At 43.9% G+C, this 13,587-nt stretch overlaps 1 protein-coding gene across 1 annotated transcript in view; it reads left to right on the forward strand.

Moving 5' to 3' along the window:
• Positions 1 to 1,067: 1,067 nt before the first annotated feature.
• Positions 1,068 to 13,587, forward strand: part of ELAPOR2 (endosome-lysosome associated apoptosis and autophagy regulator family member 2) — a 45,002-nt gene continuing 32,482 nt past the window's right edge. The window contains exon 1 of the mRNA XM_084205499.1: positions 1,068 to 1,158. The gene's annotated coding sequence lies outside the window, so the exon portion shown is untranslated. The remainder of the gene's footprint in view (positions 1,159 to 13,587) is intronic.

Raw genomic sequence — 13,587 nt, forward strand, 5'->3', positions numbered from 1 at the left:
GTAGCCAGTGGGGAGAAAGAAATGTTTCTAGGATGTGTTATCTCCTTGTCCCCTCTGCAACAGGTGTCTAAAATAGGCATATGAACCCAAATTTGGTACATCTTCCAAATTTGCCCTGAACCAGGACCAATATTTTACCTTGGTTAGCTGCAGAGGGAGCTGGAGGTGGCTTTGCCCTTATGGAACCATTTTGTGGGGCTTGCCAGGGTGTGTTGTTTGAGCATGGGTCTGTTCCCTCTGAAGGAGGTTATTCACCATTAGTGCCAGCTTCACCCAAACTGGTTGAAAAATGAGATGCTGCTGAGGTTTATTTTAATCACAAACTTCTGGGCTATGAATTTGAAAACAGAGCTACAAACACAAAACTAAAAATGTAATTAAATGTGAGTCTAGATTTTATGTGGGATCTGAATCAATTCTATTAATAAGACAAATAGCTAATATTCTTTCCTAGCTAATGCTAGGAAGTTTCTTACTCTTGTTCACTGAGTCTGCCCAGGGCTTATCTTAGCCACAGAAACCATGGGACTGATCTCCCTTCACACCTCAATTCTGCCTTGAGGTGCTCCTCAGAGCTGACTCTGGATGACATTTTCAGGACTCCCAATATTGGGTTCATCTGCCCTAATTTGCCTGGAATTCCTCTGAAACCGACAAAGAGGGAAAGGCTCAAGTGTGGTTTGCTCCATTGATCAAAGAGGAAACCTCCTTGGCTGCTGTAGATCAGACACTGTGATGGACAGAAATTTTCCATCAGTCCTGCTCTAAGAGACTGGGGAAAAAAAATTCTAGTGGAATCTGCCTCCTGTCTATCGAGTGCTTTTGCAAATCCCACCTTCTGCCCCAGCCTTTGTGCCACGGGAGCCGCGCTTGCTCTGTGATGAGACACGGCAGTCATCAAAGCTGCACAGTGTGTTCCATGCCAGCCACTTCCTCTCTGGTTTAATTACAACTGAGCTTGCTAATCCCAGTCTTGATTAATGAGCTTAATATGCAAATGTTATGATGAAACTGAAACTCTTTGTGATTGCTTGCAGACAGATTACCACTTCGAGTACACGGAGTGCGACAGCAGCGGCTCCAGATGGAGGGTGGCTGTCCCCAACCCGTCCGTGGAGTGCTCTGGACTACCTGACCCCGTGAGAGGGAAGGAATGCAGTATGTTCTGACTTCTCATTTTACAGACTATTGCTGCCTTTTTGTGCTATTTACATTTGTGGGGCTGTCACTGATGTCCCGAGTTTCCCTGAGCTGTCCTTCCCCTCCAACCCAACTTTCTGTCGGGATTGTCTTTGCAGTGTATCCATGAGAGTCGCTGTCTGCTGCAGGTGCCCTTTTATGCTGGCTCACAGACAAGGCACATCTCTGACAGCATCCCCTGAAGAGCTGTGGTTGCCTGTCTTGAGCTGCCCTGATCTCCAGTTCTGCAGCTCTCCAGTCATTTACAGCTGTGCTGGCCAAAATGGTGACCACCAGTGGTCAAACTGTATTTGCATAGTCCACATTCTCATGATGTCCATTCTTTAGCTAATTCATAAGCTGAATGCACAAGGAATGGTAAATGTCTTTTTTGCCTGAGTTATTTTTATTATGAAGCTCCTGCATTTTATTTATTTATGCATTTATTTTTTAACAATTTGGAGTGTTTTCATATCACTTGGTTCTCCATTTTTTTTATGTTGAAACACTTCTCTGCATCTGGGGGAGATAAACAAGCTGCTGCCCTGCAAACACATCCCTCACTGTTTCATAGCTCCCCAGTCTGAATGCTCTTTCCCATCACACTTCCTTGCTCTAGCAATTCTCTCCACAGAGGATCCTAGCAGTAATTTATACCAGGGGGTATAAATTATTGTATCTGACAAACAGGATGAAGAATGGCTATGTCTTTTCAGTTCTATTGCAGCAGATGTCAGATTTACTCACTTCTATCTCTGCTCCTCTGAAGGTTTATTTTCATTTCTCTGTGTTCCAGTGTGAGGTACATAAATGTTTTCTGTAGCAGTGTTGATCACTGCAAGGTTTCTTACTGCTTGCAAGCATCATTTGAGAATGTGTCATTCATGGTATTTGGATTTAGTTTCCAGGGTTTTAAATGTGGAGTCTCTGTATATCCTTAGGATGTACTTTTTCAATTACAGAAATATAGACCTGAGAAGCACTTCAGGTGATCCCATAATTCACTCTCCAGCCCAAACAGCTGTAGTAGAAATGACTGTCATTCATGGCACATGTTTGGCTGGGCTGTTTCCAGGCACCTCTTGTGATGGAGAGCCCAGAAGCTCTCCAGATATTTGCTCATATATTTAGTTCTTTTCATTTTCCCTCCTGTTAAAGATTTTTTCTGCTGTTGAATCTCCCTTGTTATACTTCAAGCCTATCACTTTTTGCTGCCTGCACTATAAAGGATCAGATTTATTTCTTCTGCTGCACAACCACTTTTGGTGTACCCTGGAGGACATAGGTATAACTATTTTTTTGTGACATACATTATTTCTTCTTAAATCTTGTGATAAATGGTTTAAGTCCAGCAACATTACACTATCCTCAACTTTCTGCTACAGATTTTGACAAATGGTTCACTTTCCTCTTCATCTTCTATTGTTTGTGCCTGTTTCTGGTCTTAAATCAATTCCAATGAGAATTCAGCTGGTTTATAGCAATAGATGAATCTGGCTTTTCAATATCTGGCCCTGCTAGACAAGGTGAAAACATTTCCCAGGAGATGGGTGCTGATATTATACACCAAAATACAGGATTCTGTTAAATATACTGGAAAACTCATCTCCTTTCTGTAGTGTTGCTGTTAAATCCCATGGCAATTCAGCTGGTTTGAGAAGCAATCAGATATTTGACTTTTTTACTGAACCCCTCAGATCCCATCTCCCTGGGCTCTTGGAGCTCTATCTTTTTTTTTCTGTCTGTAGTAAATTACCTGGCAGCAGGGGCTGTCTGCCTATGTTCTGATGGCAAAAGTAATTCTAGGTTTTCTCATCTCTTAGTCTTTCACCTTTTGCTTAAAGAACAACCAATCTTGCAGCCTGAAAACGTGAATCTGTCAACAGCAGTCGGTCACTGTCGGAATGTGCGGGGAACACCTTTCACATTCAGCTTGGTTAACGTAGCGGGTTCGGCTGTAAAACATTTTAACCAGCAGGGAGTTTGGCCAACACTCCATTCTCCAGTGGGTGGGATAAACTGGGAGAGGCAGCTTTTGAGAAGTGACTGCCCCACAAATCTCTGGAGTTTGGGGGTCTGTGGTTGATGATGGGTTGTGTTGAAGATGCAGACAGATATCTCCTTGTCGTATTCTCTAAGCTGGCGGCTTCTGTCTCAGCTGACAATACAGCAGCTGTACCAAGGACATTTTACACTGAAAACATGAATTTCTGCAGCCTGAGGAAAACAAAAGGTTTTGTATCTGAGGCTTCTACAAGTTGTGTTCTTTGTGGATTTTGTGCAGAGTGAGATTTGTGCTGCAGGCTCAGCCAGGGTTTGCACACAACTCACATTAATGGCTCCTTGAGATGCCCTCCTTCTCTCTTGGTCTGGTGTTATTTTATCCCAAGGTCTACCAAGGAATGCCAGAACTATGCCACATTCCTCTGAGCTGAGTCTTTCTGGACATTCTACAAATTTTTCTGGTTCTCCTGCGTCTTTCAGGCCCTACCCTATGCCAGTACATAGGAACTGGGGCTCGTTCTGACATTTGGTAGAATCCTGTAGTCCCCTTGAGTTTTTCTCTGGTCCCTCAACCTGCAGAATCAGGGCCTGCAGTAAAATCACTCTGCATAGGACAATTTCCAGCTTCCACTTTCCTCCTTCCAGAGGTCTGCTATCTTCAGAAGTTTTGTTCAATGTCTATTAGTCCTGAGATACCCTGTGGTCACCTATGTCTCTGCCTTTAAGAGAGGGTTGCACTTGCGTAGCAGTTGCAGTTGTGAAGCAGCATGAGTTCTTAGGGCTTTTTTTTAATTGTTTCCTTGAGGCTGGTAGAGCCCTCAGTGGACACAATGGGATGAGGGAATCTGTATGAGAAAGTGAGATTTTTTGGAACACATCTGCCATCACTGCTGACTTCAGAATGTTTGCAGTTGTTTGCATCTACTCAGAAATGCTGCTGCTTGAGAATATCTGCCACTGATCTTTACTGCTCCCTGCAAACAGAAGTGATGTGCAGGCTGTCATTAATTTTGAATCCTGAGAATACTGTGCCAACCTCTCCTTCTCCCAAATGCTCAGCAGTCGCTCTCTTTAAATTGTGCCTGAACTAGAAATTTGAAAGATGGCATAACAATATGTTAAATGTCTCCTGCTTTGTAAACACGTCTAGACTGTGGCCTCCAGTGGAGTGGAAAGACACTTGAGATTGCTAAAAATGGGTTAGCTCAGGTGCTTCCCATATCTGGAGCAATTGGACTGTGGCATCAGAGCTCAGTCGGTGTCCTGAGATGTGCTCGTGTTCAGGACGTTGTCTTTTACTGCTTCTCATTTGAATGAAACCATTTAAAATTAGCTTGGATGTCTCTGTGCTCTGCTGCATTTTGAAGCACACGGTGACCTGCAAATCACAGCTGACTGTGTCCTGCTGAGCACAGCCACAACGTTCCCTAAAACTGCTGTAGGCTCCAAAACCTGCCAGGATTCCACCCTGCTTTTGAGTCTTCAGAAGCTTCACCAGCACAGCTTACCTTCAGAGAAGGCAGCGTCCTCTGAGAAATAGTCATGGGGTGCACAGTAGACAGGGCTGTCATGTTTTGCCTGCTTTATGACCTGGTTACTAGGAGAAGGATTTTTATGCTTTTTTCTTTCCATGAGCACAGAGCAGCACAATGATCCACCTTCCCCTCCTGCAACCCTCCTGCCCTCCACGTCTCTCCCATGTAGGTGGGAAGGAAGGAGGAGGCTCACACGAGAGATTTTTGTGGTGCTGTAGGAAGTCCTGCTAGGCAGTGACCCAGATATGTGAGGGAAGCTGCAGGAGCAGCTCTGCAGTTGCAGCGTGCCCTGTTCTGTATTTCACTCCCCTCTATTTTTTTCTGTTTTTGCTCTGTGGGGCTGCAGTCACCACCACTCTCAGTTTCCACTGAAAACACCGCTGTGTTTTCCATTCAGTGTGGTGTGGTACACCTGTGTCATGGCCACACCAGGCTGCTTGGGCACCTCTCTCAGTTTTCTGTTTGTTCACAGCTGAGTCACATTTTTGATGCTGCCACATCATGGCTGCAAGGGTTCCTGTGAAGAGATGCATTAAAAGTCCATAAAGATTTTGGCCAGAGAAAAGGTAATATTTATTACTGCTAGAGCTATTCTGGCTCTTCTCTGCTTCCCATTTAAGGTATCCCCTCTGGGCATCTTCCCAAAACTGTTCTGGAGGTCTGGTGCATACATGGAGGTGGGAGTGGCAGACAGAGAGCCTCCTTCAGCAGAATCCAGACCTCTGAATCACTCCTGACAGTTGGGAATGTGCTTTACTAATTTGATCTCCTTCATTTTTAATTACCACAGATCTCCCTCTGATCCCTTCATGAGTCTGATAGCAGGAAGGGAATTTAGCTGATAAGGATCACAGCCATCAGGGCAGTTGCTTGGCTTTTTAAATGGAAAATATTGATGGCAGTCCAAGGGAGCATCTTGCTTTAGGGCTAAGCCCTTTCCTGCACCCCCTTATGGCTGGGATCTCTGGGAGCCCTTTGTTTTGGTCTGGGGCTGTAGGCAGTGTTTAATGGGGACTTTTTGGGATTTGGCAGTGGGAGCAGCATTTGGCATGGTGTTCCTGCTGACACTGCACTGCAGTCTGTTTTTGTGGCCACCATCAGGCTCTTCTGCCAGCCCGACCATATGCTGCATGTTTTACACTCCAGACTCTGAATTTGGAGCCTTCCTTCCTTCCTTCCTTCCTTCCTTCCTTCCTTCCTTCCTTCCTTCCTTCCTTCCTTCCTTCCTTCCTTCCTTCCTTCCTTCCTTCCTTCCTTCCTTCCTTCCTTCCTTCCTTCCTTCCTTCCTTCCTTCCTTCCTTCCTTCCTTCCTTCCTTCCTCCCTCCCTCCCTCCCTCCCTCCCTCCCTCCCTCCCTCCCTCCCTCCCTCCCTCGTACAGCCCAATTACCTGGGTCAAGGTGTGCCCAGGTGCACTGATATTCTCATCTCAGCAGAATTTTTGCTCAGAAAGAGCTTAAAGGATTCACATTTTGACCTCATACCATCTTAATACATTATCTCTTATTCCACAGAATATTAGTTATTCTTTGCCATCCTAGGCAAGAATAGGTTGTACCTTATCTCATAAATGTCTGCTCATTTTCTAGTGCTGTGAGCATAATAAAGAAATTATAGTGAAAATAATAGAGCATTTTAAAAGGAGTTGGATTTGCTGTGTTCAAGAGGAAAAAGTGCCATTATTAAAATGGCAGTTGTAATCAAGAAGATTTCTTAAGAAAAGAGACAAAAAAAAAGTTGATAATATAGAAGAACTTGATCATATTATGGGAACAGGATGCCCAGGGGGTGGTGGAATTACCATCCTTGCAAGTGTGGAAAAGCCATGCAGATGTGGCACCTGAGGACATGGTTTATTGGTGGAGTTGGCAGTGTTGGGTTAATGGTTGGAATTGATGCTTTTACATCTTTTTTTCTAGATGCTTTTAGATCTTTTCCAACCTTAATGATTCTGTGATTCTGTGGCTCTGCTTAGCAAAGTGCACCTTCACCTGGTGCCACTAAGGTGGGAGCAACTTCTTTGAAATCAGGAATGTGCTTCAGTTTTGAAGTGAGTTCAGTGATCCCCTACCAAATGAGAAATATGAAAAGCTCCACTGAGTTCAGAAAATAGACTGTCCTCAGTTACAATGGGCTTTACTGGAGTCTGAGAGCAGAATTTGACCTGATTTATTGCTACTGAGCTGTGTTTGCTGAGTGTATTCCAACTTGTGTAATCTGCTCCCAGGATACCACAGGAGGAGATACAGATCTTCCTGCTAATTGCAGACTCAATTAGGCAAAATGACCTTTTTAAGGCTGTACACTTTATAACACTTTAGGGCAATTTAAGTGATCAGCAGGAATTTTAGCATTTTTCTTTCATAACAGAAATGAAGGTTTTGAGTTTGATGTCCTCTCAGACTTTGGTAAAGTTGGACATCCCAAGCAGGTAAGAGCTGGGCCTGCTCCTAACTCCCCTGAAGTCAGTGGGCATCTGCAATTTTCTGTGCACACATATTAATGCAGGGCTGCCATGGATCAAAGCTGTTCAGCTAGCAGGGGTGTGCACAGCACAGTTTGAGAGCTGCTATTGAAAGGCTGGGATTTAGCAAAGCCCTTGAGCAGATGTTTATTCCTGTTCCTCTCAGAGCATCCCTGCTAATTCGTGTTCCTGACTCCAGTCAGGTATGTGAGTCTTACTGTTGCTATTTGGTTTCTCACCTGGGCTGAAGCTTGATGCTAGACCTCATGGCATTTCCATGTGAGATACCCCAGCCTTTTTTTCCAGAATTTTTAGTCTGTGCATGAGCAAGACTCTGTCTTTGCAGAATGAGTCACATTGTTGGCTTTTTGAAGCAGAGATTCAAAATAAAATAGGTAAATAGTTAAAAAGCTGAAGAGTTTGCACTGAACCCTCAGAATTTAATTCTCTTCTCTGGGGAAGAGTTACTGGGAGCTGCATGTTGAGGTGTGTACTGAGCTTATGAGGGGAGAGGTTGGCCTTAGTGTCTTCTGATGAATTCTTCACCTTGGTTGTGTACACAATGTAATTAAAAAAGTTAAAAAGAAATTCCTCTGAGTTGTTAATTTCTCTGTCAAGAAGGAAGCAGCTGGCAAGACCTTGAGATTTGTTATGGCTTGGTAGAGGGATGAGAGGCAACGGCTGTGTGTGTGTGTCTGCAGAGACCATCAAATGGCACTAGAACCACTTTGGTGGATGAGCAATTAAAATATGCCTGGTGGAGTCAGTAGGGGCTGGAGAGCTGCTCACTCACCTCCAGATCTGTTTCCTGCCGTCTCCACTGGGATAACTGTTGAAACCCTGGTAGCAAGTGTGCTTCCTAACCTCTTGGTGCACTGCATTCCTGCTCTCTACACCACACTGCTGTGAATCAATTATTTCCATTCCAAATCCACACCTGTGCACTGCATTCCTGCTCTCTACACCACACTGCTGTGAATTGATTATTTCCATTCCAAACCCACACCTTTCAGTGTCCAAATGATGCAATAAAGGGATAATAAGTGTCCTATTTCCCCAAGCCAGCTGGGGAAAAGAGGTGAACTGGAAAAAGCTTTGTTCTCTTTAATTATTTTTTGGATAAAAGGAAAAAGTTTGTATTCCTATGAAATGCAAAGGTTTTCCACAGAAGGTACTCTTCCCCAAGTTTTTTAATTTTTTCATGTTTCAGTATGATCACATTTCAAGACTAAACAGCCTAGACAGATTTTTTTTTTTTTTTAATTAAGATTCAGTCTAGTTCCTGGTAACACATTGGGAAATAATGACTGAAGAAAACGAACATCAATTATTCACAGTCTATTGGAGAAGCCTTGTATAAATTATTCACAGAAGACATTCTGAAGCTGGGAAGATTATAGGAAACATTAATGATAGAGCAATGATTTCCTCTCATCCTTTGTCTTCCTCTTTTCCCCTCCTCATTCTGTATTTTGGTTGTCCTTGGTTCCATGTTGTGTGGACCCTGATGCCCCAGGGTGTCACTGAAAAGCCTCCATGTGCCTGCCCTTGGCCACGTCTTCCCCTCCAGGCTTGTGCCATGTGTCTGCTGAAAACAGCAGCTGTTCTGGGACACAGCTGCCTGATGCTGCCAACCTCATATTTCCACCTCTGCCCATGGGAGGCTGAGAGAATTCAGCCCTGACTCTGCCTGCAGGAGATGGCAGCACATCACCTGAATCCCAGATCATGGGGCTTTGGGTTAACAACACAGGAATGGAGAGGGAAGAGATGGAAAACCAGTGTTTGAGATTATCTTTGCTTTGTATTTTCACTGATTTGTGTAGAACTGCTCAATTGCTACCCCCTTCTGATGTTGTACAACCTGGTAAAATTCAGTCTTGTGTCTTTTTTTTTTTTAAATCCCAATTATTGGGAGCCAGAGAGACACAGAACAATACACGTGACTATGCACGTGTTCAGTGGAAACAGAATAAAGAGAGAACCTGAGATATTTTAGTTTTAAGTAAGAAATGTCTGGAGGAAAACGTCTGCTGAGAAGAGTGGTGGAAGTAGAAGTGGTGGGCCCAAGTGATGTGGGATGGGAAGCTGGGTGAGAAAAGAGGGAAGATTTGGTGGCCAGGAGGGAGGAAAGCAATTGAATACATTATACTTTGGTGTTGGAGGATGCAGGGTATTGAGACAGCTTTGGCTAATCTTCTGGTGGAATCTCAAATATTCTGATTCCTCTCACAGTGTGGTAGTATCTGAAAGATACTTGACATGAGAAAACACTGCAGAGGAAAGTTTCAGAGCTCAGGAGAAGCTGAGTAGCCAAAAACATGTGAGGATCTACTCTGTTTGTCAGTCTTTGTTCATGATAGTCCTGTCCTGATCCCCAGCTTCAGAGAGTTAAGCAATGTGAGAATGTTATGGTCAGTAGAAGAGAAATGTGCCAACTCATATTGATTCTAGTCCACCAAAATCACCAGGAGGGCCACTGCTGTACTAAAAGACAGAGTGTGACCCTGGAGACTTGCAGTCAAAGGGCAAATGAGACAAGCTTGTTTATGGTCTGTTTTGCCCTCTGGGGAGCTGTTTCCATGTCTGCAAAGTGATTGTAAAGCGCAATCAGATCTGCCAAGTGATGGACTGCAAGCACTCCTTGGAAGGGGTTACACCACGGGCAGGACTCCTGCTGCAGGATGCCCCAGTCCTCAGGGTGTGTCCTGGGAGGGAGGGAGGGTGGGTACCACTGATCTTGACTCACAGAGTTTAAGAGTCAGGGGTTTAATTCGATTTGCTGGTCTGACCTCACAGACCATTAAAATACCCCCAGCCAGGCTGATGGAGGGGCTGGTAATGGGTATTTGGCATGAGCTTTTCTTCCATATGGTATCCAGTTATGGCATGAAACACTTGAGAGACAAAGGGTCCATCACATGCCATGACAGATTGTTCCAGCCGTCAGTCATTCCTCCTATTAAAAATCTGTGCCTTATTTCCAATTTGAGTTTGTTTGGGTTCAGCTACCAGAAGGTAGCTCTTCTGCATTTGTCTGCTTGATTAAAAAGTGCAGCAGGATCTTGTGTTTTCTCCCCCTGGAGATGCTTATATATTAATCAAGTTGACTCTCAATCTTCTTGTGATAAACTAACTAGATTAAGCACTTCAGATCTCTCTGATTTTAACACCATTTGAAGTCCTTTTGTTTTGTACTGGCCTCATAAAAATGCCAAATCACATCTATATGCAGCATTATAATGATCTTCTTCCCTGTAATACATGTTTCATCCTATATATCTCTACCTGCACCTCTAAATTCATCCAGATCTCACCAGGGACTTTTTTGGATGCCTTGACAGTGGAAGCTCTTGATGAATGGGGGGTCTGCAGTCCTCCTCAGCTTGCTGCTCTCTGGGATACATTTCAGCCCTCTGCAGGCAGGGCTGGCACTCCTTGCCCTCAGCAGCTTGTCTTTACCTCTGACCCTGCTAAAGCACACTGAGTGGGCTAGGCTTGGTAACAGTCTCTCCCCTGCCAATCTTGATTCCATTCCTTTTCTTTTTGTCTGCAGATCATTGAGAAAAATGTGGGCAGCCATCAGACTCAGTCCTAGGCAGGCAGAACTGCCCCCTTCCTCCCTGCTCAAGGATGGTTTGTAGTTGTTACCCAGGCATTTCTCAACACCTTTAAGGTGTTCCCCACTGGTGTTGTGCACCACTACCTTTCTTCATCAGAGTGACATACAAAATAAGCTAACTGTGTTAGGGGCCCTAAGTCTATGACATCCACTCTATTGTATTTGTGGGGACCCTCGTGGCAGGAAGGAATGATGACTCTGCTCCATGTTCTCAGAAGGCAAATTTATTATTTTATGATACTATATTATATTAAAGAATACTATACTATACTGTACTAAAGAAAACAAAAAGGATACTTGCTGAGTGTTAAAAAGATAATAATGAAAACTCCTTACTCTTTCCAGAGTCTCAACACAGCTTGGCCCCAATTGGCCATTGAGTCAAACAACTCACAGCAGAATCCACTGAAACAATCACCTGTGGGTGAACAATCTCCAAACACATTCCACATGAGCACAACACAGGAGAAGCAAATGAGATAATTATTGTTTTCCTTTTTCTCTGAGGCTTCTCAGCTTCCTAGGAGAAAAATCCTGGGCAAGAGGGTTTTTGCAAAAAATGTGAATGCCACATCCACTCCATCACCTTCATCAAGTGGCTTGTAATCCTTTTAAAGAATGAAATGAGGTTTGTTTGACAAGACTTATACTATGGTGGCTGTTAGTACTGGATCTCATGTCAATTTTTGTGCATATGCTGTCAGCTTTATTGCATGTGTGTAGGAATGTGTGTGGCTGCCTGTGGCAATGTCTAGTTAAAGTGTACTTTACATCTTTTTGTGAGAAAGACTAGTTACCTGTACAAACCACAATATCTTTTTTTTTCCCCCTTCTGTTGTCTAGAAAAGCTACAGCTTCAAATAATCAATAATTGTATCAACACCAGAGGCAGCTGATATTTAGCACCACAGTGTGTCATGCTGTTCCTAACTGCCTCTGGAAATGATCTCCCAATTTTAAACATGCCCGTGGTGGGGAAAGTAATGAAATTTTTCCATTCATTTCACAGTTTTCTTCACAGAAAGAAAATCACATTCAGTCTTCACAATGTGCATTGCTCTGTGTAAGTTGGTGTGTAACACCCAAACTGATATTTGAGAGGTGTAATAGTAAAGTTTGCAGTTAGAGAGGGACAGAAAATAGTGATGTCCAGTTATTCAGTAGAGATTGTTGCTCTGAAAATTAAGTATCAAATGTCTAAACAAATGGACTCTGGGGTCAAGGGTGTTCACAGAATCTTCCTCTAATGTGGAAGAACAATTTTTCCTCTGGATTTTGGAAAGGGAGGGTTTAGTGGAGGACAAATTAGAGCATACACCTAAAATACAGAATTTATGTTCCCAAAACTTTGCATCACTCCTTAACTTCCTAAGTTGTGATGCAGCCCTTCTTGTTGGCAGCATCTTTTTTGTGTCACCCTCACAAGCACGGCAATGCTGCAGTAATTCCAGCTGTTTCTGTGGCTGCTGGGAAGTGTTTCATCTGTGCTCAGCTATGTCTTAGTGATATGGAGCAGCCACAAGGAAGGAGAAGCTCCTGGGATGCCCTGGGATGGATCATCTGTCTGTGCTCTGTCCCTCCTCAAGTGACTGATCTCCCTGTCTCCAGCTGGGATGAGCTCTTGTACTGATGCAATTTAGACTAAAGAAAGCTTGCCCTGGATTTTGATCTCCCCCTTGAGGGAAGACCAAATTGTGGGACTCTAGGAGAGGAGACCATCTTCATGCTCACCACACACTGCATTTCCTCCCCACCCTTCTCCAGCTGGAAGGAGACCAAATGTTGCATCTGTTCCAGTGCTGAAAGTGGCTCATGTTGCCATTAGCCACATTCAGCCCCAAATTGAACCTGGCAAGCAGCTGGCATGCTGAGAGCCAGTTTGCTTGCAGGGGCATGTGTTTTGATGGGAAATGCTGCTGCCTTTTAGATACAATTCTTGTAAGGAAAGAAGGTAATTCCCCACCTAAATAAGAGGAAGGCTCACCTATTTCCTGAAGGGTGAGAGATGGATGATGTGTCCTGCACGGCAGCTGGCCTGATCTCTTGAACTCTTTTATTTCTCTCAAATGATCAGTTTGCAAGGGGTTAAAATATAGCTAAAGTAAAAAATAGCCAAAGTAAAAACCTCTGCTCATCCTCACTGTGATGGAAGAGGAGGCTCTGCTGCCCTCAGCATCTTCATTATGGCAGTGATTTGCTCACGGTTCTTGACTTCTTAGTTGAATTTCATGATTCTGGAATGGTTAAGCAGCACTCTCAATTTCTTGCTATTTAGCTTTCTTTAAAAAAAAAAAAAAGTTGAAACTGTTAAAGAATTCAAAGATGTCATGAGAGTGCTTACTTTTCTACTTCCCTTGCTGATGGCTTCTCTCTGCACTCTTGAGAAAGAAAAAATAAAGCAAGATTTATTAATAACGCTAACGCAGTGAGTCAGGACATTTTTATATATTAAAGGTGAAAAGCTGTAGGAAGTGTAGTCACAGCTCAGACACACAGGGATGTGTTCACTGCTTTTGCCCAAATCTCTGAAGAAAGCTGTTCCCCGCCCCAGGTGCAGGGAGATCCTATGGCTTGAGCTGAGGTCACACAGTCAGTCAGGTGGGGTGTTAGCTCTACCCTCTGCTTAGAGTGAACCCCTTGCCCTCACTGAGGGTGGATTTTTTGTCTGTCTGTCAGTCTTTCACAGAAATCCATCATGGCAGGATTTCCTTGTTTATTCCCACCCCACACCCATCTCTGCCTGGATCCTGCCCACTTTCCTTCTTGGTCCATCACCAGTGAGCAA

The sequence above is a fragment of the Fringilla coelebs genome (assembly GCF_963513975.1).
Source record: "Fringilla coelebs genome assembly, chromosome: 5".
Taxonomy (NCBI): Eukaryota; Metazoa; Chordata; class Aves; order Passeriformes; family Fringillidae; genus Fringilla; species Fringilla coelebs.